The following is a 24,592-nucleotide window of genomic DNA, read 5'->3' as shown; positions in this document are numbered from 1 at the left end:
CGTACGCTGTCATCTTTGAGCACACAGATGCCTTTCCTGGAAGTTTTCATTAAAATTCTAGGTAGTACAGTGGGTCCAGAAGGAGCATTTAAAGAAGCAAAACAAATAGAAAACTAGGTCGATAGTAGGAAAACAATTCCTGAAGCACAGTGGTAGGACAAGGATGAGGGATGAAAGGAAAGAACTTCTTAAAAGCAACTTTCCTTTTCTGAAAGGATTAAAAAAAGAGACAGTGAGGCGTTAGGGCAGTGGGGAGGAGTGTTAGCTATTGCACATCAGTGGAGTAAAAGGCTTTAGAAGAAGATGAGCCTTATTTGCATATTTTCTGGAAATGTGTCAAGAAGAGTGAGAGCATCTCTGTATGTAAAACTTCACCCAAAATAGATAATCTGAGTGAAGGAAATATTATCAAGGGAGCTAGCCTGCCTATTGACATTTATTTAACTCTTTCAGAGGAAAATACACTTTGGCAAGAGCTTTTTTGGGGAAAAAGAATGTATCTAATTTCTAAACACAAGAAAAGGCAACAGATTCAAAGCCAAGGAGTATTTTTAGATTGAACTTTCATAGTGCCTTAATTTAGTCAGCTGGAAAAATGCTTCTTTAAAGTATAAAATTATTTTAATTTTCTAAAAGCTTTTCATTTTGGCTTTAAATCTGGAATTTATTGTAAAATTGCCCTTCTATTAATTAATGATGGTGAATATATTACTGAGGGGACTTACTGTTGGATAGAGTAGTGAACTTGTCCCTATATACTTAGCAAGTAGCGCTATTCCCTTAGCAAGTCATGGGGCCAAAGATGTGAGGGCATTTTTGACAAAAATATGAATGACAGTGCCCCAGATCTATATAAATCACTAGGGACACAGCTCAAAACTTTTTGTTGAATAAAAAAGCAAGTGGCAGAAGGATATGTACAGTGTGCTATTTCTGGATACATATAAGTATAAAAAATTTGAAAGAAAATTATGTATATTGTGCTACTGTTTGCCTGGTGTGGGGGAGTTGCCTGTGGGACAGAAAATAAAGAGGAGAAATGAGAAACGAGGTTGGTGGTTGTTCAAGAAAATTTCAATTCCTTCTTTCCCTTTCCTTCTCCCTTCCTTCCTTAAAAGAATGCATGCATGAATTTCTAATGCAGTTTTATTTAAAATTATATGTGTCTGTGTTCTAGGGAAAAAGATCATTAACTGAAACTATATTTGTTTGTGTGTGTATGTGTGTATATTCTGTCTATATATAATATATATTAAAGTTCAGTGTATTAAAATGCCAGTATTAAAACCCTGAGATGGCACTACTAATCTTCTATTTCTCTATCAGCCATTCCTTAGAAGAAAATCATGCTTGAAAAAAAGAAACCCAACCCATATTTCAGCAATCAGGGCAAGAATAAGGTTTGGAAACACTGGGCAGAGAATTAAAAAAACAAAAAAACACATAAAGGGACAAATGGTGTAGGAGAAGACTGAGTGGAGGGAATATAGGCAAAGACAGCCATCTGGGACAGTCAAAAGCATATACATATACCTCCAGGCACACCAACTGCAGTATAAAGTAAGTCAACCCAGTTGGTCAGTATCTGGTAGGAAAACAAATCATTTGAAACTTGTGGATTTAAAAAAATTAATTTGAACCATATAAGTGTCATAAAAATTCATTAGGCTAAAGTGTGAGAAAATGAACCTGTAACATTGGGTAGACGTGAAGCATGTGTATCATAAATTTGACTAAAACATTCTCCTGTGTGTCTGTGTTTTGTTTTAAAAGAGGGTCCAGAGAAGACAGTGACTCTAAGAGAGGGTGGGAATGTGATCCACTAAGAGAGGCTTTGATCTGTGAACACAGACTTCAGCATTACAGGGACAGATACTCCTTTCTGGTTAAAAGACAGCTTTTGTCTGGAAAGTTCCCCTCTAGCAATACACAGACCAAAGCAAAATATATTAATAGGACTGGTGTGGGCATGAATCTATCTCTCTCATAAATGATTGGTCTGTAATCTCATGCTATCCTGGGTCTTATAAATGAAGTTATGTAAGTGAGGCCATATAAGTAGAAAGTTGGTGTGGCAGGGAACACACATGTTGGATCACATTTCTTTCTTTGGTTTTGCATTTCCATGTTCTTCCTATTTCTTCTGGAACCTTTTTCATCTAATCTTAAAGCTTCAAATGAAAATAGACAGGTTAGCATTTGTAAATTATCTTGGAGGCCTCCTCTCCTTATCCACTTTGCACTTTAACTGGCCATTTAATTTCAGTGACTAATAAATAAATTGATATTGGATGTAGAACTGGGGGAGTTAGGGATCAGAAAAGACATACTCCAAAGAAAGGGAAGGAACTAACAGGTTTTGGTGAGAAAATTACCTTTGGTGCTTCAGTGTGTCCTGCAGGAGGCATCCACCTCAGGTGGGTTTTGCATTGGTGACCTTGAGCCCCTCCTTCACTGTAAAAGCTGAGCAGATATTCTGCTGAATAGAGCAGAAATAGAACTCCTCGTGGAGAGTAGTAACCAAGCTGAATAAATCATGGTTTCAGAGCCTGACTTGACTTTTTTTTTTTTAGTAGAAATTTGTGCTCCTCTAATGGAACGGTTTTGGAATACAAGGGCATATATAATTTTCTGAAAACAATTAGATCTCTGTAATACAGGCATGTCTAACAATAAATATAAATTCTTTGGCAAAAACAAATATGAAGTTTTATTGATAAATTGATGATTGTGCAGGAACTCTAGGCCATATTGACTTTAATAAAACATTAAGTGGTTTAATTAAATCATTAATTCCACCCTCAGTTCCATTTTTCAAAAGGCATTCAATATAAAAATAAAATGGTTTTTTTTTAGCTGCTTCTCTTTCCTCTATAATTCATTAAGATGAGTCTGTAGATTGGCTTATTGCTATTCTGTTGGGAAGCAGTTGCTGCCATTTCAAGAATATCGCACTTTAAGCAGGATACAAGGAGGTATTGATCTGAAGGTGACATCTTCCTTCACTTTTCATAAAAGGGTTTTTTATTCCTGAAAAATCTATAAAATGTGTATGAATGCAGAGGTTTATGTCACAACATTATTATGATACTAAAATAATTGTTAGCTTATTCCTCCAATCTGTGGGGAAAACCTATTGAAAGGTATGTGAGCAATCTAAAATGCATATAATGGTAGTTACAATATATTAGCTTTTAAATTTTTATTTTATGAAAGTAATATATGGCAATAATTTTTAAAATCGGGCTTATAATGGAAAGTAATAATCTACCTCACCTTCCCTATACTTCAGTTTCACTCACCAGGGGCAGCTATTTCTTTGAGTATATATCTTTATATTTTAAAAGTATCTGTCTTAGCCTAGATCCTCCAAAAACACATAAAGTCAAGAATCAGTGTTTTGATCCTTGTGTGGCATAAGCCCAGGAAGGTGAAGGTGAGGAAAAAGGGAAGTCAGCAACAAAAGCACAAAGCAATGCCATGTAATGTGTCACCACTGGAGATTAGCCATCACATCATCTCCGCATGTGAACTTCTCCACATGGCCTGTGAGGAGGAACCCTGTCCCAAAATACTGTGGGGATGGGAAAAAGGAAGGATAATTGCTCTGTTTGGCTTCCTCCTGTCTCCTTTTTTCCCTTGAGTCAGAGTTCACTCCATGGGACATTCACTCTTTCATACGTGGGTATCATGTCATCTGGCCCCTGGAATGTGGCATTCCACTGAAGTCCAGGAGTGGAAAGGTGACCCAGTATGAATGTGCTTCGCATGTGGGGGGTGTGGGCCATACAGGTGGTGGACTTCATCATAACTCCAGCCATTTGGGGAACTTGACAAAATGGTGGAGGTAAGGATGATGGTTCAGCCTGTGGGGAGACAATACCTTCAGAAAAGAGATGGTGGGGTAATAGGAGGGATTGTACAATATACATACTATCTTTAATTCCCCGATTTACCAATTTATGACATTAAATATTAAAGTCTTGATATTGGCCAATGAGTATTTAACTCTTTTTCATTCCTACTCCATTATAGTTATATAACAATTTTGTTTTAAGTAACAGTCGATGTTTGCATTATTATGAGTACATAAATTGTTATTGCTAAGACAAGTGCTGAATATAATTATAATTTCTTTCTTATACAACTTTCATTTGGATATAACTATAATTTCTTTCTTATACAACTTCCATTTTTTGCTAACTACCACATTTTTATTTGCGTTGTTTTCTAAGTACTTGTTCTATTTTTCATTACAACTGGAAATGAACTTTTTTTTCCTTAATCTTTACACATTTCAGACAGTCTATAAATTCCTTTTTTTTTCCTCCCGACCTCTTACTGGGAGCCCTCAGTTCTACTGCTTTAATATGGGCAGAATGTTTTTTTAGACTCAATGATGTGGAATCCTTGTTTCTGGATCTCATGTTTTACTTTTTCTTGGTTAACTTCCTTGTTTTGCTTGATCGAGTCCAGTCCACAGTGGTTACCTAAGCTAAATGTGGTAGACCCTTCCAGTGCCCCTCCCTAATCAGTTTTCCTCTTGCCCTAGAAAAATGGAGGGTGACAATTCACTGACTCCTTGCAGTCATGTAGGGTCATTGACCAGTTCCAGCTAATGGGCCCTGAGTAGAAGAGACCTGTGCCTGTTATAGGCCAGAGCAATTTCTTTCCCCATGAAGGAAGCCTTGTGTTGAGAAGGTCACAGATCAAAAACAAGCCTAGATTGCCAGATTGCCATGGGAGACATTTGCCCTGGGGCGTCTCCTGGATTCACACAAATTCTGAGCATGTGAGAGAGAAATTTGTGCAACAATAAGCATTTGGCATAGTTTGTAACCTGGCCTGTCCTGACTGATATAAAAAGGCTTCACGGGAAATACAATTTTGAGTTCTTTCAGTCTGAAAACATTGTTATTCTGTCCTTACAGAACAGAATAACATTGACTGGATATAGAATTCTAGATTATAAAGAGATCCAATGTTATTCTAATTCTTATTCTCTTTTTGTATACAGCCTAGCTTTTCTTACTGGAAGCTTTTAGGGTTCTGTTCTTTTTCTTCCTTTTTGAGATGGAGTCTCTCTCTGTAGCCCAGGCTGGAGTACAGTGGGGCGATCTCAGCTCACTGCAACCTCCGCCTCCTGGGTTTAAGTGATTCTCCTGCCTCAGCCTCCTGAGTAGCTGGGGTTACAGTCACCCGCCACCCCGCCCAGCTAATTTTTTGTATTTTTAGTAGAGACGGGGTTTTGCCAGGTTGGCCAGGCTGGTCTCAAACTCCTGACCTGTAGTGATCTGCCCACTTTGGCCTCTCAAAGAGCTGGGATTACAATGGTGAGCTGCCACGCCCAGCCAAGTGTTCTTTAATTATCTCTTGTGTTCAAAAAGTTCATCATGTTGCGTCATGGTGCGGATCTTTTTTTCCTTTTTTTTTTTGTCTTTTATTTCATTGTGTTGGACACTATGAGGGTCAATTTAGAGATCTATATCATTTGTCATCTCTGCTAACATTTGTATTGTATCTTGGATTTTCCTTATTTTTTTTCTTTTTGTAATTTGTATTAGTTGAATATTATGTAGTCTGGAATTACTCTCCTTTTTCATCATATTTTCTCTTATATTTCCTTTTTCTTTTTGTTCTACTTTGTAGAAGAAATCCTCATTTTGTCTTTCAATTCTTCTACTGGATTTTAAAATTTAATTCATTCCGTTTTTACTCATGAGTCTTTTGTTTATATTTTATAGAATCCTATTTTTAATCTAATAATAAATTTAAATATATTTGAATTGTTCCTTCCTGTATTGCCTCTAGTTTTTCTGAGTTTTGTCTTTCTGTTTTTTGTTTTTAAACCTTTCATTTTGGAAGTTTTCCTAAATATCTGGTACTTTGCTGTCCAATCATTCAAGTATTATGCACTAAGGTGCCAATTAGAACCTATGTGCCTGGGAGGTACTTTTTGACTAGGCTTTTTGGTGAAAGAGTGCTTCCAGATATCTGCAGATCTGTGAGACCATTCACTTGCCCCTGGGAAGATTCCCCTAATCACCTACCTCCTTAAGTACAAGCCTGATTGCCAACCTTTTTTGAAAACAGTGGAATGAGGAACTCCCACTTATGAGCATGAAGACCTTCCCTCAGTTCTCCAGATGTGCAAGTCTGGAGACTCCCTGGTTCAGTTTCTCAGATAATAATAAACGTCCGGCTTTCTATGGTGGGAAGAGAAGATGGTTACTTGGTTGTAAACAGTGGGAGAAAGATGTGCCCATGGAAGGGTGGAATGAAATGTGTTATTGGGGCAAAAGAAGGGGGGAAAAGATGTCTGCAGAGAAGGGCGGTTCACAGCTGTGTGTGGAGGGGGAGTTGGAACCTAGAAGGGGTGAGAAGAGCATCCATACAGAGCATGGCCCTGCATGAAAACTGAGTCTCCTCAGGGAGAGAAGGTTGTTCTCTAGAGGGCTTTGTACCTCAGAATGTTGGAACCCAGTGGGTGAGGGGGGCTTCACATTGGGTTGGGAAGGAAGGATCATTGTCTGATGTGGGATATTAGAGTCTGGGTTGGGTAAGGAAGGTTTCCATGTGGTAAAAGATGTTGAATTAGTTTCCTAGGGCTGCTGTAACAAATTACCACAAACTTGACTAAAACAATAGAAATTAATATTTTCACAGGTCTAGAGGCCAGAAGTTAAAAATTAGTTTCACTGAGGTAAAAATCAAGTTGTCATCAGGGCTTTGTTCCTTCTGGAAGCTCTGGGGAAGGATCAATTTCCACGATTTGTTCATTTTCTAGAGGCTGACGGCAGTCCTTGGCTTGGGGCCCTGCATCATTCTTCTATTTTTCTTGTCACATCTCCTTTTCTGATGCTGGTGCTGCTGCCTGTTTCTCATAAGGTCCCTTGTGATGATATTGGGCCAGCCTGGATAGTCCAGGATAATTTCTCCATCCCAAAAGCCTTAACTACATCTGCAAGGCTATTCCTCTTCTTCTTTAAAAGCAAAACAAAACATAAGGTGGTATTCACAGGTTCCAGAGATTAGAATGTGAATAACCTTTAGGGAGACATTTAAAGCCTACCACTGATATATACAGAAATATAAATGTTCATGTACACACACAGGCACACATTCAATAGCTCTGCCTGCTGAGAAGGCCTGGGAGGAGCAACACGCCAAAACCGATGAATACAACTAGTGACTAGGTCTTGGCTTCCACTGTATTTTGGGTTTTACAGGAGGTATATTCAGGGCCATACTTTTACACCTGCCTTAATTGGGCTGCACAGGGTAGTGTGTAACCTTGAGCAAGGTGGCTATCTGTAGCTGGGGCACTCCCTGAAGTGTCTGACAGCTGACAGTACCCTTAGTTTCAACCAAAAGGAATCAGGGTTTTTTTTTTTTTTTTTGAGAAATGGCTGATTCCAGGACTGGAGAGGGAAAGTACAGTGAGTCTGGAACATGTTTTTATGCCAGAAAGTAAAGAAGTTCTCAAGGAATGATATGGCCATATCAAATAGACACAGAAGACAGTTTAAAGGAACTCCCACTGACCAAATCTGAGATAATTTGAGCATCAAAGTAAGTAATGATAAAGATAGATTATGATCTATTGAATAAAACCAGAAACCACTAATCCATATTGATATACATAACAAATTGAAAATTTGAACTATTTACATAGTTCAAAAGTACCTCTGCACAAACTATTAGTCACAGGGGAATAAAGAATAACTTTGCATGGAGAAGCCTGGCAGACTTTACCTTAATCAAGTGATTGAAGTGTACATAAGTAATAAATAATAGAGAGCATATACCACCTGATAGGAAGCAAAGAGAAGAATACAGCCCCACATCGGTGATATTTTTAATCTAATTATCAGTAAAATCAGAATAACCCAAACTGAGGATATTGTGATGCAATAACTGACCTGTAAGCCTCAAAAGTTCCCAGTTAATGAAAGTCAAGGAACTGTTCCAGACAGAAGACTAAAGAGACAACAACTAAATGCAATGTGTGGTTCTGAGGTGCATCCTATAAAGGACATTAATGGGACAACTGGCGAATGGGATCTGAGGATTAGTTGGTGGTAATATATCAATGTTAACTTCTAAATTTTGATGGTTGCATTGTGATTGTATAGTAAGGCATTCTTGTTTTTGGAAATACATATTAATGTATTTAAGTGTGATGAGTGTCATCCCGGCAACTTAAATTATCCAGAAATAAATTTCTTTTTATAGGACTTGTAACTTTTATGTAAATTTGAGATTGTCTTAAAAAATTATAGTTGCCTCCCTGGTTTTTGCCGACCAGCTCATAGCATTGCTTCTAGGTTGATTATTGATCCTCTCTAGGGTGAAGGGAAGTATCTAAGAAGGCTAAAGTGCAAAACTAAGGAATAAAAATTTATGGGGAATATTTCATTGCCTCCTACCCACCCTGAAAAATGTCTCCCCAAGGTTGACATTTTTTCGAATCAGTCTTTCTTTCTCATTTCAGCTCCGCTAAATTCTCAGCATTAAAACTATAAGCCACTGATTTGCTTTCTGATATTTTATCCCCAGTGCCAGCCTAGTGCCAGGCACATAGGATGCTCAATGGACATTTAAAGAATTAATTAGTGGTGTCCTCAGGAAATGAAGTTAGCAACAACAAAGTCCTAGAAAATAACTTTGTCCAACCATCAATTAACTTTTTCATTAATATGAGAACTCAGCAGCAAAAGAAGTTTTTGTTTGTTTTGCTTTGTGTTATTTTTAATGAGATGATTCTATTTATGGCTCCTCCATCTGCATACATTTTCCTGAACAATCTCAGGCAATTAGCTTCCTGGAATATTGCTGTGTGGGAAGTTCCTCTATTCCATATTCTCTTACTCTTACCTGCTATAGTTACCATCTCTCAAATTTATGGAAGATACCTCTTCAATTTCTTTTCAACATGTGACTCCAGATTAAGGGACTTTTCTTGGGTCTTCATAAGAAGAAAACTTAGTTTTATCACTGACCAAAATCTTACTTGCTATGCAAACCTCCTCAATGATTAACTCTGGATTCAAATCCTAGTAGCCAATATTAAAATTCTAATAACAGCTAACACCTGATTCCTAGGTGCCAGTCGTTGTGCCAAGCCTTTTAATGTACCAGTTTAATCCTTACCACAAGTTTATGAGATAGACACCATTTTTTATGTACCTTTTGTAGCTGAGGAGACAGATATTAGTCTGAGCTTCTAGCAACAACTCCCAAATCTTCACGGCAAAACTGGGCTGCCAAGGAGCTGCAGCTCTGGCCACCATCAGAGAGCTGCCTGTCAAGTTCAAGCTGCTTTCTACCTATCAGCTTGAGAATCAGTCTTTCCACAGGAATGCTCCTGCTCTGCTACCTTCCCACTTAGTTCCAAATTCAAGCCTTGTATTTGTGTATGTGATTGACAGAAAAATCATATCGGGAACCCAAGCTGCTAGGAATTCTGGGAAATAACTTCTTTAGTGTAGCTCTGTGGTATGGGAAGCAATACAAAAAGGACTTTGGAATAGATATATAACAGGCTAATCCTCAGTATGTCACAGAGTGAACTTCACTTTTGGGATTGCTTTATGTTGACGTATGCCTACAGCAAATATGCAAATGCATCCTGGAGTACGAATCACTTTATTTTAAGCATCTGAGCTCACACAGCCCTCACACTGATTGCTTTAAGTATGCCTATCTGAATGAGATGTGTTTCAACAATTGTATGAGCCCACTTTTTCTTGTTTTCTTAAGAGTTCTGGTAGTTTCTAACATGAATAGTATGTTTCATTGATTTTCAGTTTAGTTTTTATAGAGTCACAGATTTCCAAATTTCTCAGTCACCTGGAAATTGTAGCCTTCCATCTCTCAGCTTCTTAGTGATACAAAGACTGTGAGGCACTCAATCTCCAGCCAAGACTACTTGGAGAAGAAAACTCATGTTTCTATTGCTATTTGTTTTTTCTCAGTAGTGTATGGAAGCTATAGCTCAGCACTTTCCAGTAGAAATATGCTGTGATCCATGTATGAAAATTAAAATTTTCTAGTAGCTACATTAAAAAACTAAAAAGGAACAAGTAAGCTTATTTTTAATATATTTAATCCAATATATTCAGTATCTTAACATTTTAACATGTACCCAATAAAAATTATTACTGAAATTTACATTTTTGTGGCACTAAGTCTTCTAAATCTAGTATATATTTTACAAACCACATTTCAAGTGCCTGATAGCCACATGTGTCTAGAGCCTACCTTATTGGACAGTGCTGCTATAACTAGAGAGATAACTGCTGACTTTGGTTCAGAATGTGATGGTCACATATGTTTAGGTATTCATTGTCTTATTTCCCTGTAATGCAGAGATCTGTGAAAGGGGAATGAATCTATTAACATCACTTCTTTTGGTGATGTGGAAATGTGGCAGGAAGCTGGTGGCACCACCATGCCTTTATTCTGCCCTAAGTGTTTTCGGCCTTTTAACCATGCATGGCTGAAATGTTCTAGTTAAGGATAAATTTATGACCTATATGATCTAGCCTCCACTTCTTTGTACCAGCTACGCTGGGAACCTTATTTCTTTCAAAGACATCCTTAGTTGGGCTGGATTTTGATGCAGTAACTACAAAGTAGAGAGTACTTCTTTTCCATTGCTCTATGGTGGTGAAATGGTGAAACTTTCAGACCCTTGGTATGGTGGGCCTGAATTTTCTTTCTTCCTAGATAAAATAGTTCTTCATGATCTTTTGCTCCTCTTTTGTGGAACAGAAGGTCAGTGTTCACTAGAACTAGACATTTACTATTTGTCACATTCCCCAACTGTGTTGTCTTAACCTGTCCTATCTTCTGTCACTAAGGTCCTATGCAAGCACTACATGCTTGCCATTTGGGGCCAGGAGAATCTATTCTACCCAAAATTTCTAGTGTTTTCTTGCTCTTACTTATTAGTGTCATTATGGGAAGCTCTGAATACAATGGTCAGTGGTCTTTAGGTTTTAGGAAAATTAATATTTGAATACCTTATATGAGGGGATACAGCCATTCCTGTGGCATAATTCTTATCCTGGTGACCTGGTTATTATGCCTTTGGGAATACATTTTCTTTAAACATATCAGGAACTCACCATCTTATGACTGAGCTCTCAGTCTGCCAAGGTTCAACCTACGGGTTCTGTGTCAATGAACTGACTTCTATTTTTCAGGAGAGACTAGAAGGGAACCTAATACTTTTCTCTGGGTCCCCATTGTTTCTATTCTCTATTTTCTACTTTCACTGAAGTTCCTTGCCATGGTACTGCCTTCTCAAAGTAAATCTTTGCCAGTCAGCTCACTTTCTATGCTATACAGGAGCTGTTGTCTCAAATTCCATTTTTCTTGGGTAACCTCCAGACAACAAGATCTTTCAGGTTGCAACAAACCAGTTTATTTATCTTGAAAATGAGAGTAAAAATAATCACCCATTTCACTCCTTTTGAAAAAGAGGATGAAAACTTCAAATGAGTTGGTTACTTTGAACATTTTCCTTGTTCTATCACATTCACCTGTAAATGGACAGGCAGTTTCTTTCTGGGTCATGTTGATAATCATTTCACAGGATTTATTTTTAAGGTAATTTTAAGGCAGTTTTAAGATAAAGCTCTTTACAGTCAGGGCTAGGTATTTGTTTTTCTTTTTATCATTTCTTTTATGATCTCAGTGAGTCATTTACTTTTTAAATTCTTGTTTTAGTACAAACCAAGAGTTTTACTATATGACAAGAGTATTGAATGTTCTTTGCATATGAAACCATTGACTTATAATTTTGGGACTTATGCTTTGTGTTATTCTTGTATTGGCAGATAATTTTTTTAAAAGGCACCAAAGCATGATTTTTTTTTTTTTGAGAAAAACCAGCAGAGTTTTAGGGGTACAAGTTAAGGCTTTAGAAGAGGGCAAAACTAATGATCATGAAGATGTTTAACCTATTAAAAGACCTGTTACCACTGGCAAAAATCAACTGAGCCAAATAATTGCAGAGTGAAAAAAAAGAAAGATTTAGCATAAAGCACTTTACTATCTTAAAACTATTCCATAACTGTAGTTCAACTATTCCATGACTGTAGTCCAAGGAGTGGTAGAGAATCAGATCCTTTAGCACCCTGTTCTTCTCTCTCTCACGGAATGTTGACACAACAAATAGTTGTAGGGCTTTGGTAGTGTCAAGACTATGTCATGCAAATTTACCATATTCATTTTTAGGCTGTTATAATTAGTTGAAAATAACGATGCAAATATGAGTAGTGATGCTTTAATACCTAGTCAGTTTATTTAGGAATTGTCCTATCTCTTAGCAAAATGCTTGACTTCAATGCCAGAACAATGATTACTTTATGAGTCTATAACAATTAATTCAACCATGACTTTCTTCCCAGTTCACCTCAGTGATGATATGAAGCCCATCCTTCTCAGGTATCCATAATTACCTCATCTTCATACTGGGCTCAGTATATTTGTTGATCTGGCTCAATCTCCTTTGCCCTTGGTGCCCTGGAGCTCCTGTAAACTCCTTTGCGTCTTCAACCTCTTTTCTGAATTGTTCATTTGTTTTTCTTGCTGCCACAGAAATCCAGCTATTCCCAAAGAGGCTTCTTCTCCTCTTCTGGGTCTTAATTTAATAGAACTTCCCTGCCTATCCTATATGACTAACATTATTTTTCTCTCTCAGAATAAAGTGGTTATTTTCCTCCTTGTGTTCATCACTTTTTGTACTTATTTAATTAATTTATTTACTGTATCATTAGTTTATTCCTAGACTCCCCCAAATAGGGAGAGATCCTCTTGGTCAGCTCCTCTATGAGGACGGAGACCTTGTTTACAAGGCAGCTGTTCTCCAGCACCTGGCACATGTTGAGGATGAATGAATCAGTAAATCATCGATGAGGCTAAAGATTTGAATACATTTTAAAAATCAATTTTATCATTTGGCTAAAAATATTAATGCTGTGGTCCTAACTTTTTCTTTGGTAAATTTAGTATTTATCAATTGTATTATGACCTATTGCTGTTTTCACCAATGTGCATGAGAAAAAAATAAATCCTGCATAGTTTTATCAGGTGGCTACATTTATTTTATTTGGTTTCTGAAGGATTCTGAGTTTGAAGCAGGATATGATGGAACAATAATCTTATTTGTCATGACATGTTTGTTTATTCTCAGGGAAAAACCAGAAATGTTACCACTCTAGCAATCCATTGATTAGCACCTATATCTTCTTTAGCTGAACTGACGCACACATAATTCTAAGCCACTCCTTTATTTGCTACCAAGTATAAGCAGTTCCTGAAGTAAAATGCCACAGTTGTGAACAGAAAAATGGATGCTGTCAGGGAAAAGAGGAACTTCCAATTGTTAATGATACTTATCTTTTCAGGACTGTAGTAGAAGGGGGACCTCCATTATTGCTAGTGCATTTCAAGGGGTTTTTGTCCAATTAAAACTCTGTCATGGAATTTTAAAATGTATTATCTCAGGGCTTGAAAATGCCTAAGAAAGTTTTTTTTTTAAAGATTATAAATACATACATGCACACAAATTCCTCTAAAAAAACAAGATGTTCTCATGAGAATAAGGAAAAAAAATCACTGAAAACAATATCAGTATATTTTTGTGGAAACCTATACATCACAATAAATGTTGAAAAAACTAGGGCTGTATGTTAAGTATATTGGTCCAATTACTATCAGATTTCACATGCAATTAACATTCCAGAGAAAGGTGAGAGAAGCTAGAACAAAAAGTCCATGTGAAAGTAGAGCAAAACTATTGGGTGACGTTACCTCACCTTGCTGCAAAAGCTAGAGTAAAATTCCCAACAAATACATCCTAAATTATTTTACAGCATAGAAAAATATAACATGGATCATTTAAAGATAAAGTCATAATTACAGTGACTACAATTGAATGAATTCACTGAGCAAAACATTTTATTTATGTCTACAAGTTGAGAAACTGATGAAGCATAAAGGACAAATATGTATAATCAGCTGGAAAAATCTGAGAGGGCGATTTTAAAAAAATAAAGGATTTGGTGTGTTTCACTGGCATTTACCCAAGAGGGTTCCTGTTTCAAACTCACATTCACAATGTAACACTTCATTGCTTTTCTGCTGAATCAACACAGTAACGGGACTCTACAAAAGGTCAAGTTTTGAATCCAGTGTTATTTGAACAATGTCCACTTTATCTTGTTTTCTATTTATAACTTTAATTACAGATAACTTTTAATTACCGATACCTTCTTTATAATCTCAAACTAAATTGTAGTTTATTGTGTAACATAGTAACCTTTTAAATATATGGGGTAATTTATTCTACTCTTATGAGCCCAGTAAAAATAATAGTTTCTCAAGAACTGTTGCTTAAAATAGTTTTGAAATCTATTTTGGGCCATGTCTACCTAGTGCAAAAATAAAGGTGAGGACTAAATATCTGAAAAGCCAAATGACTTGTTGCAGATAATACAGCCAGTTGGTGTCAGAGCTGGAAACAGTGTTATGGGCTACAGCTTAGTAGTGGTGGGTAGTGACTACTTTTGCTATGAGTAATAAAATTCTTTGTCTCTGACATAGGAACCTTGTGTCTTCTTCAAGCATCCATAGAATTGTGGCAAGCTAGCTCATTAAACTGTATAGTTACTTTGATGGGAATTCTTTGGCTTCTAGGTCTTCTCTACACCTATGTATATAAACCTATGAAAGCAGGATAAAATCCCAGCAGTTGGCTTCCTAAAAACTTATTTTTTTTTTGGAAATGCAACCCTTCCTTCCCCACACTATACTCCAAAAAACAAACACACACGGTGTTAGGGCTGCAGAGCTCCTAGGGTTTATTTATATATGTGTATATAATATGACCTCAGCTCCTCGGTCACAAGTAATTGGTCTTTCGGTTTGTTGGAATTGGGATTGAAAGAGAGAAATTTATTGTCTCACAAGGACCTGGACCTGAGAACATACAAACTCGAAGCTATCAACTAAAATCAAGTTACTCCATGTGGATGAGGAAACAGAGAATACCAGTTTGTGAATTATTCATAAAGTGACATATGTCCCACTTTGCCTGGGACATTCTCTGCTTACATCTGTTGTCCCAGTATAATTATTAATAGTGTCTTCTCTCAAAGCGTTCTGATTTAGAAGCAAAATTATATGGTCACCCTAATCACTCAAGATTCTTTGATGGCAAATGATAGTATTCAACTTGAAGAGCAGCTGCATAGGTATCAATCTGGGTCTCACCATCCAAGCCAAGAAACTCAACTTGTAAGAATTAGGAAAGAGTGGATTGACAGCATCTACTTCCATGAGGGAGAAAGTCCCTTGGAACTATGAAGGCTTCTATTTCTCATGTTTGGTAAAGGAGAGTCTCCGTTTTTGAGATTGGTTCTCCTATAAGTGTTACTGGGTAGGCCCTTGCTGTTGTTACTAGTCTTATGCAGAGTAACTGACCCTAACATGTTGATCCTAGATATGATTGCTACAAAGGTTTTGCTACCCCATTCTCTGGCCATAGGTTTTATGAATATGCATGTTAAGCAGCCTTCATGTGTGGATGCTGATAAGAGGTTGTGACCGTCACTGGGATTTAACCCATTTATGCCTAGTGTTCCATTATTGGAATGCTAAGCTTGTGGGAGTTATTTATATCTTGCTCAAGGTCATCGTTAAGGTCTGATTTTTCACACAAAAATTTGCAACTTCCGGCATAAATGGGTTAAGACTCATGATTCATGTACTCATGCTCTGTATCAACTAAAGTCAACTTGCAGGGAGAGAGAATGAAGCAGATGCACAAAGAGTAATAGAGCAGAGAGAGAAGATATTGTGAGTTTCTTCTCATGCTCCAGTCACTGCTCAGGCTGCCCCTGATGTGTATGCCACCATTTCTTCATAATTATAATATATTTAGGCTCAAGTTCTCCCTAAAAGCTTTCTGTAATTTTTCATCCTTAAAGTCCTATTACAATTAGAATATAAACTCAAAGTTAGCAGATTCATATTTCATCTGTGATCATATCAGTAACTATAACTGGAATTCATTTGTTTATGTTTTTACTAGATAAATATTTAAAGCTTAGTGTATGTTGTACATCGTGCTAGCTTCAGGGCATAGAGTAAGCAGGATGGACACATTCCTACCTCCCTGAAGATATTAAACCAATAATTACAAATGCCAAGATCCTTCCTAGTCTGCTTCAAAAGGTTGATCAAATAACCCACTAGCATATTTTAAACCAGTATGTTCAAAACTTTGTGTATCCTGAGTATTCCTCTGCTTTAGGCTAATATCCTGTGAAGAGTCACTGAAATAAAAATTCTCTTAAGAATGGATTCCATTTTTAAAAGACAGATTTGGAGACACATGAAAGGATATTCATTCACCCAAATATATGTACATAAAATGGCATATATAAGATGTAAGTTTATTGTTATAACGAATGATTACTTTAAAAATCATTGACATGTTGCTGAAATGAGTTTTACATGGTTGTTGGGCAAACTTGGATGGAAAACACAATTCTACTATGTTAGCTACATCTCTATGGAGAAAGTGAGTTTTTTTTTTCCCTCAAAAATCGAGGGGATAAAAATTGTTCCAAACCCAGGAATAAGTTGGGAGGTGATTTGGAGACAAGGAGTCATTGAGAAGATTTTCTCAGGCTGAGTAGATGAGACAAAAAACAAAATAGATGGATTACTTTTAGTGTTCCCTTCTTAAGTAAAGAAATAATTGTGTTGTTTGATATTTATTCATTTATCCTCATAGAACATAATTCTACTGAGAAACCCAAACACCAAACAATCGAGGGATTTTCCTTCTAATCTGCACGTTAAGTCAATAGATGAGGCAGAACAAGAATTAGAGTTACGCCAGTACTACTTAGGCCCTGCAGGGACCTTCTGAGAACATTTTGGATTTAGGATAGGGCTTCTAGGAATACTGATGGAAAATCTTCCAAGTTTACCAAGGAGTTGGGCTAGCAGAATTTTGACAACCATAGGCTGTGGATTCTAAATGGCAAGATTATGTGGCATTTGACCCAGAAAGTCTGAAACTACACTTGGCCCTCTCTATTAGGTCCTCTTAAGACAGAAACCCTGATGGATCTCTCTTTCATCCTTTCTACCAGCAGACAGTGAGGTGAAAGAGATGAGATGTATTCCTTCCAAAGCTGTACACAGTGATGTGAGGTCTGTATATGGACTGACAAATCCTTGCTAATGATATTGAAAATGGAGTTCAGTGGGGCCACACACTCTCTCGGAGCTTTTCTTACACCATTCATTTAATTCGTATAAGCGTATGAGGCAGGTACTATAATTACCCTCACCAATTGATGAGGAAACTAAAGCAAGGAAAGTTAAAGTACCCTGCCCAAGGTCACAGACAGGAAGTGGCAGAGCTAAAATCTGAACTTGGATGCTCTGGCTACTGAGTGTATGATTGGATTTTTTTTCCTGGCTCTCCTTAATGGTAGTAGGCTGGTAGCAGCCAGTAACTGTGGCCCACAGTAGGTGTTCAATGAACAGTTACTGGCTAACTGATTATTGGGCTCATCAGGAGATCTCCTTGATTTGACAAAAGGCTAGCCCTAAAAGTGCAGTCAGATGCTGCCTATGTAGAAGACTGGTCTTGCACTTCTACCTTCCTATTGTATCTGTAGGAGATGGGAAACTTGTGGATTTTGGGAAATATTCTTAAATTAGAACTAAAAAGTTATTTTGGGGCCACATATCTCTTTGAGAATCATATAAAAGCTAAGAATCCTCAACATAAAAATGCTCACTAACAAAATTTTTGCATAATGTCCGAGACTGTTTTGATCTCTAGAACCATCCAGGAACAGAAACAGTAGTTTTGGGGGAGTGACTCTCTGAACGTTGAAGGTTGATGCCTTTCACTTTTTTTTTTGAGACAGAGTCTCACTCTGTCACCTAGGCTGGAGTGCAGTGGTGCGATCTTGGCTCCAACCTCCGCCTCCTGGGTTCAAGCAATTCTCCTGCCTCAGCCTCCCAAATAGCTGGGACTCCAGGCACACGCAACAATGCCTGGCTAATTTTTGTATTTTTTAGTAGATATTGGATTTCACTATTTTGAACAGGCTGGTCTCAAACTCCTGACCTCGTGATCTGCCCGCCTCGGCCTCCCAAAGTGTGCTGGGATTACGGATGTGAGCCATTGCACCTGACCGATACCTTTCAATTTCAAGTGATTTATATGGATGCTTGATTCAGAGAAAACTGTATTCACATTTTCTGAGGTAGTTGCTTTGTTTTTCTCCTTCAAGCGAAAGCTCTGCTAATGTTACAGTTAGCTGTGGCCACTAACTGGCTGCCTGGTAACGGCACAGTTTGTGCATTCCATGGCCAGGGCCCAGAAAGGCAGAGCGCACTGCTGGGGAGCGGATGTGTGAGCCCCAGGTTTCTGACATGAATGTTACTGATGCTGCCTCTGCTGAAAGACCTCATTATTATCATGGCAAATACTGGGAGAACAAAGGGACCATTTTCAGAACGGAGGGCTGTCTGTTATTGTTAATTGAATATTTTCTGATTATGATATTAAGTTGGTCAGAGCATGACAGCATGCCTTTTTTGGCATGAGTTCATTTCAGCAGCTTCTCTTAATACATGAACTGAGTAGCACATCCTTACACACTCACAAGCCTCCTTTTATCTGAGTTGTGGTGAACAACAGCTGCAAGCTGTAGCCATCTTTTTGAGGACTTCAGTCTTTTTAGTGGGGCAGAGGTACAAAGTATAGGGAAAATAACATGCATTTCTATATCTTTTGCACATTTAAGACTCTGGAAAAGTACATAATATGAATTAACATGAAGTCCTTCCATGAGATTGTAGAAATACAAGCAAGATTTATTGCTAGAATCGAGATGTGTCAGTTCTTACCTAAAGACTGAAAGTATTTGACAACTTTGGGTAGTGAGTGGTTTCATGATCTCTGTGAAAACATACCACATTGTTTTGGGTGCAATGAGGAGTAGAATGAGTATGAAAACACTGGATGGAGCGATGAAGACCTGAATTCAGTTTTGGTTCTGCCATTAACAACCTATTTCATCTTCAATAGACAAATTACCTCCTTGAGCCTCTTCTGCAAAGAAGAGGGGTTGAGCTATGAAGTCCTTGTGAGGTTTGAAACACAGCACTATTATTTTATAAAAAGACAAGGTTTCAGTTTTGTGAGTTTCTCCAGAGCACTTGAATCTTACAGCTGAACTTCTTGAAATCTGTGATTCGTATTTCATTAGTTAGGCCATGGGACTTCTGAGTACCTCACAACATTTTGGATACACATAGAGATTGTTCCACTGAGAAATGAAACCAATGGTTAGGGTTTCTTTTGAATTTCTCTGTATTTTACTTTCAGGATCAAGAGAAGAGTATTCTTCTTTTATTTTTAGTTTGCACTGTGATAGAAATTCAGGTAGTATGTAAGACCCATGTCTTTGAGTTTTCTTCTCTAAATTCAGCCGAATTCTTTATTTTATTGTTTCTAGCAATAGCTATTATTTTCTTTCATCTGGGAAGTCTTGGGAGAAACTTGGGCCAGTTGATTGTAAAATGGCTTGAGAGAGGAACGGCCAGGCACCGTGGCTCATGCCTGCAATCCCAGCACTTTGGGAGGCCTAGGCGGGTGGATCACGATGTCAGGAGATCAAGACCATCCTGGCTAACATGGTGAAATCCCATCTCTACTAAAAATACAAAAAATTAGCCAGGAGTGGTGGTGGGTGCCTGTAGTCCCAGCTACTCGGGAGGCTGAGGCAGGAGAATCGCATGAACCTGGGAGGTGGAGCTTGCAGTGAGCCAAGATTGTGCCACTGAACTCCAACCTGGGCGACACAGTGATACTCCATCTCAAAAAAGCGGCGGGGGGGTGGTGGCGGAAAGACGACCTTGTTTGGATGAATTATTTATTTATCTTTTAAGCCGCTTTATTTTCATGATCTTAATTTTCCCAAATATCAGCTTCCTGCATCATGGCCTAAAGGCATTCTAGGAAGCAAAGAGCCGAAGCACAAAGTGGAACATTTAGCAAGGAATGTAAAAGATAAAATTAGATAAGCTTTACTGTACTTATGCTCTCAAAAGAGAGAGTACAGTGCATACAATATTTTACTGCTAACATATGCAGCCTGAGGGGGAAAATATGAGGGTATTAGTGATGTTGATATAAGTTGTAGACCTCAATGTCACATTCGATATTGGTGCAGTGCTTTGGTTCAAAAACAAAATTATAATCTCATCCCACAGTTTTAGTACATTGGAGGAACATTCATTTGAAAAGTTACATAATGATAGACATTTTGTTTGTTTCTGCAAGTTGGTGATGATTTTGTGGATCCTTTTAAGAGTTAGGGTCTCTTTCGCATTTTGTTTTTTTCTAGAGGTCAATTCATGAAGTCTTGAATAGCCTAATGCAAAGGAAGCCATTTTTTCAATAGATGCTTTCAGACCTGTAATCCAGCTGCAGAAAAAAATAGACACAGGACCGGTCATTACACTATTTGTTGGACTCTGGGGAGAAGAAATATTACAAAATCTTTTTATTTATTTTCTAATTGTTTCTCTTGGTTATTTAGTTTGAAATTAATAGGATAAACCATGTTCCTTAGATTGTTAGATTTAATAAAAATATAAAATACCAAATGTAGAATATGCTGTGGTAGTAATGAAATATGCTAATATAAAAGGATCAGAAGAGGGTATAATGTTTGTAAATAGTGATTGAGCTATAGGGTTTTAAAAATTGTTATTAGTATTTTATTGTTTCTATTTAACTTTAAAGCTTAATTGATCAAACACGTAGTAAACAAATATTGCCATAAAGGCAAAATAGTTCTTTGTTAAACTCTTGACACTTCAGCAAACATGGGATGATGTTTTATGAAACGTGTCCATATAACATTTACTCTAAGGGATGTTAATAGATCTTATCAAAAACACACACAAACACCAAAACAGTTTACCGGTATTCTTTCCAGAAGTCTGTCTCAGATTTCCTAGTTAATGTGCTTTGTTTCTCTGAGAGGATATATGATTTGTGTCATTTCTTAAATTTACTTTAGGTGTAAGTGGGCTACTTTGTGGAACCAGAGTTTTATGTACTATGTGACACTCTGCTTTTATGCTTAGAAATATTTCTGTAATGACTCTATAGTTTCTTATAAAATCCCCTATGGATTTGGCAGTGAGATCCAAATATTCAACCTCATCTCTTAGAGAACCCAGTGGATTTTATCGGTTGGAAGTTAACTGTGTTTCATTGACCTTTTCTCTGATCTGCTAGCTGGATGGAGCCTCACCCTCAAGGGAACTATCTTAATCTGTCACCCATATTGTATAGCACAAGCTCTGGAAAGAAGATCCTGGCAACATATCTAGCAGTTCTATTCTCAAGATCCTCCTGCTGTAGCTCATCTTTAGAAATGAGTGGAACAGGCAAGGTTTATGCAATGGGAGAAGGCCCAGAGAGATCTTTTCTCCATCCCCCAAATGATCACCTGATGGAAATTCCTGAAATTCCACTTTTAGAGTGTTATTTCTTTGGGTTAGTGTCTGGTTCTCACAAATATCTCTGGAAGTTTTACCATGTCATGTGTTTTAACAAATTACTGTGAATTTCTTTATTAGATCCTTTTTACTGGATGGGGTGAGGGATGGTCATGAAGCAGTTGCAGGTACGGATGGGAGATGGAGGACGCTGGATGTCTTGGAGATTGGAGTTAGATCAGGGAGACTTGAGGGATGGAGAGCCTCTAGGTACCAAAGAACACTTGCTTGGCCTCATGGCTTTGTCTCTGTGAACTTCACTGCCCCCTTGTTTTTTTCAGTATCATTATGAACTAAGTGCCCATTTGTGCATGACAAGCTTGATACTGAACCTATCATGAATTAGACAGACAGGTAAGTCCTATGTCCTTCAATGGCTTATAACAAAACCAAATAACTGACCAAATTCAGATAGACATTTTAGTAAGAGTTGTGTGAAAAGAGGTGAAACAGCAAATCTGTGAATTAATAAATTATAATATTTACAGATTATGGTGATAGTGGATTTTTTATGTTGAAGCCTGAGTCAGCCAGTGCCTTGGGAAGAATTGTGGACTATTTTTCCATTTGAAAAAAAAAAACAAAACAAAAACACTTCTAGAAGAGTTATCTAAGGATGCATTGACAAAAATCCTGGAGAGTATTAGCTATGAAGACTGCAAAGGAAGAGGGAGAATTGAACTGAAGATGTGAAGTTGGAGTTGGAAAGTAAGGATGAGAGTTTGCTAAGAAGGCCTTCTCAGGACTGGTAAAGGAGAAGAAATACAAAGATCTTGACTTACCGTTGGTTTTCTGTTTCATTTTCCGCACAGAAATAGAAAGTCTTGAACTCTTCGGATGGAGGCTAGAGTTCAATTACTAATTGTTTGGAACTAAGGGTCTGTTCACTCACCCTATATCCTTGCAGATATAGACCACCTAAAAAGGAAAAAAAAAGAGAAGAGGGAAAGAATAAGAAGGAGAAAAGATGTCTGAAAAGATATCAAGAAAATTTTGTGTCTGAAGGAAATGCTAGTCCAGCTGTCTCATTTTACAGATGAAGAATCTCAGACTCCAAAAGAATATGTAATTTAAGGTCACGTGCTAATGATTAATGGCGAGACTGGTAATGGAATTTAGATTTCCTGGTTTCCATTTTTGCAATCTTCTTACTTCACGTTCAGTATTTACCTTTGGGTTACTGTGTGCCCAACTAGCTTCTTTACCTGAAGGACACATTTTGAAATACAATTTTCTGTATCAAAGAGTGACACCTGCAATATCACATTAAAAGGAAAATTAAATAGTATTTGCTTGGGCAGAACCACTAAAGCATCCTTTATAATCCATGAAGAATTATAAAGATTTCCGGCCATTTCTGCAGCATACACGATTCTCACCTTATTTGTGCATATGCAAAGCACATTTAAAACATGAACCCATAGAGTGATATGAGAGAGCCAACTGAATTAACAATGAAAAGAAATGACTGGCTTTAAAAGATAAGTTCTCCCTCGTGATCCTTTGACTCCATGTTAGTGGTTATAAATTGCTTGGCCTGAATCTTGTTTCCATTATTTGGGGGTCAGGAGACAGATCTCAATCTAGGAGAAGATTCTGAAAATATCAAAACCCTTGTTTGCTTTTCATAGTGTCTTCATGCTCTGAGGCCAGCTTGAATCTCATGCACAGGCTCTAGACAATATGAGTAATGGCGATGATTAGATGTTTAAAGCCCTCTTGCTCACTGCTATTCTCATCCCCCACATCCTCCCAAGAGCCACTTCAGTGCACTACTAACAGACAAAATATGAAAATACCATTTGGATTTTTACCACTTTACCTGATAACTATTCTATGCTAATACATTAATAGACTATGCAGGGAAAATGTAGCCCCTTTGAATATAGCTGGCTTTTGTTTTCCTTTTACTTACACTTGGTAGCAAAGTACACTGTCAGGAAGACAGCAATTTTTCTTTTTAAACAGAATGAATGGCTTTTCGACTTTAAAAATTAGAAAAAATTGCTTTATTGGCAGGGGTGGGTATTAGATGCAATATTAAATTTCTTTACTATTTTCATTTTTTAAAAGTCCATTTTAGAACTAACTTCAGAAAAAGCATTCATTTTAGAAATGACAGATTTTAAAAAAAAACTTTAGTAGGCTCCAGTAATATGGTGTTTACCAAAACAGGGAGTGATTTGTTTGAGCTAGATGTCTGTATCTGTCTATATCTGTATCTATATTTGTATTTATATCTATATAATAGCTTTATCGAGATATAATTTACATACCATAAAATTCATCCATTTAGAGTGTGTGTACAACTCAATGATTTTAGTTTATTTATGGAATTGTGAAACCATGACCATAATCTAATTTTAGAACATTTTCATCACTTCAAAAAGAAACTCCATACCCACCGATGGAAGTGTCTGCTGCCCTCATGCCGGCTGCAGCAAGGAAGCACGGCAGGGGCTGCACGCTTCATGGAGCCAGTGGGAGCCCTGCCCCTTATGAGTTGGAACAGGAGCTCCCTGTGCGGCTGCAGCCACCCAAGCTGCAGCTGCAGACCCAGGCCTCGTGTAAGCAGGAGCCCCACCCTCCTGGGCGGGGCTGTAGCCGCCCAACCTCAGCTGTGAATGGAGCCTCCCTGTGCTCTTGGGGAACCCGGGAACAGGCAGGATCTGCCTTCCTGGGTGCAGCTGCAGCCTCCGCATTGGTGGCTGCAGACCTGGGCCTCCTGCTCCAGGAAGAAGGCAGGACCCAGGGACAAGCGGGAGACCTGCCCCTTCCCATGGTGGGGCAGGAGCTCTGGGGTGCAGCTGAGGCACTTAATATAAATGAAATCATGTAATATGCGGTCTTTTGTGGCTGGCTTCTTTCACTTACTATGATATTTTCAAAGTTCATTTATGTTGTATTATATATCAGTAACTTCATTCCTTTTTATTGCCAAATGATACTCCATTGTATGAATATACCACAT

The sequence above is a fragment of the Hylobates moloch genome, unplaced genomic scaffold (assembly GCF_009828535.3).
Source record: "Hylobates moloch isolate HMO894 unplaced genomic scaffold, HMol_V3 SCAFFOLD_6, whole genome shotgun sequence".
NCBI classification, from domain to species: Eukaryota; Metazoa; Chordata; class Mammalia; order Primates; family Hylobatidae; genus Hylobates; species Hylobates moloch.
Note: the sequence above shows the minus strand (reverse complement) of the source record.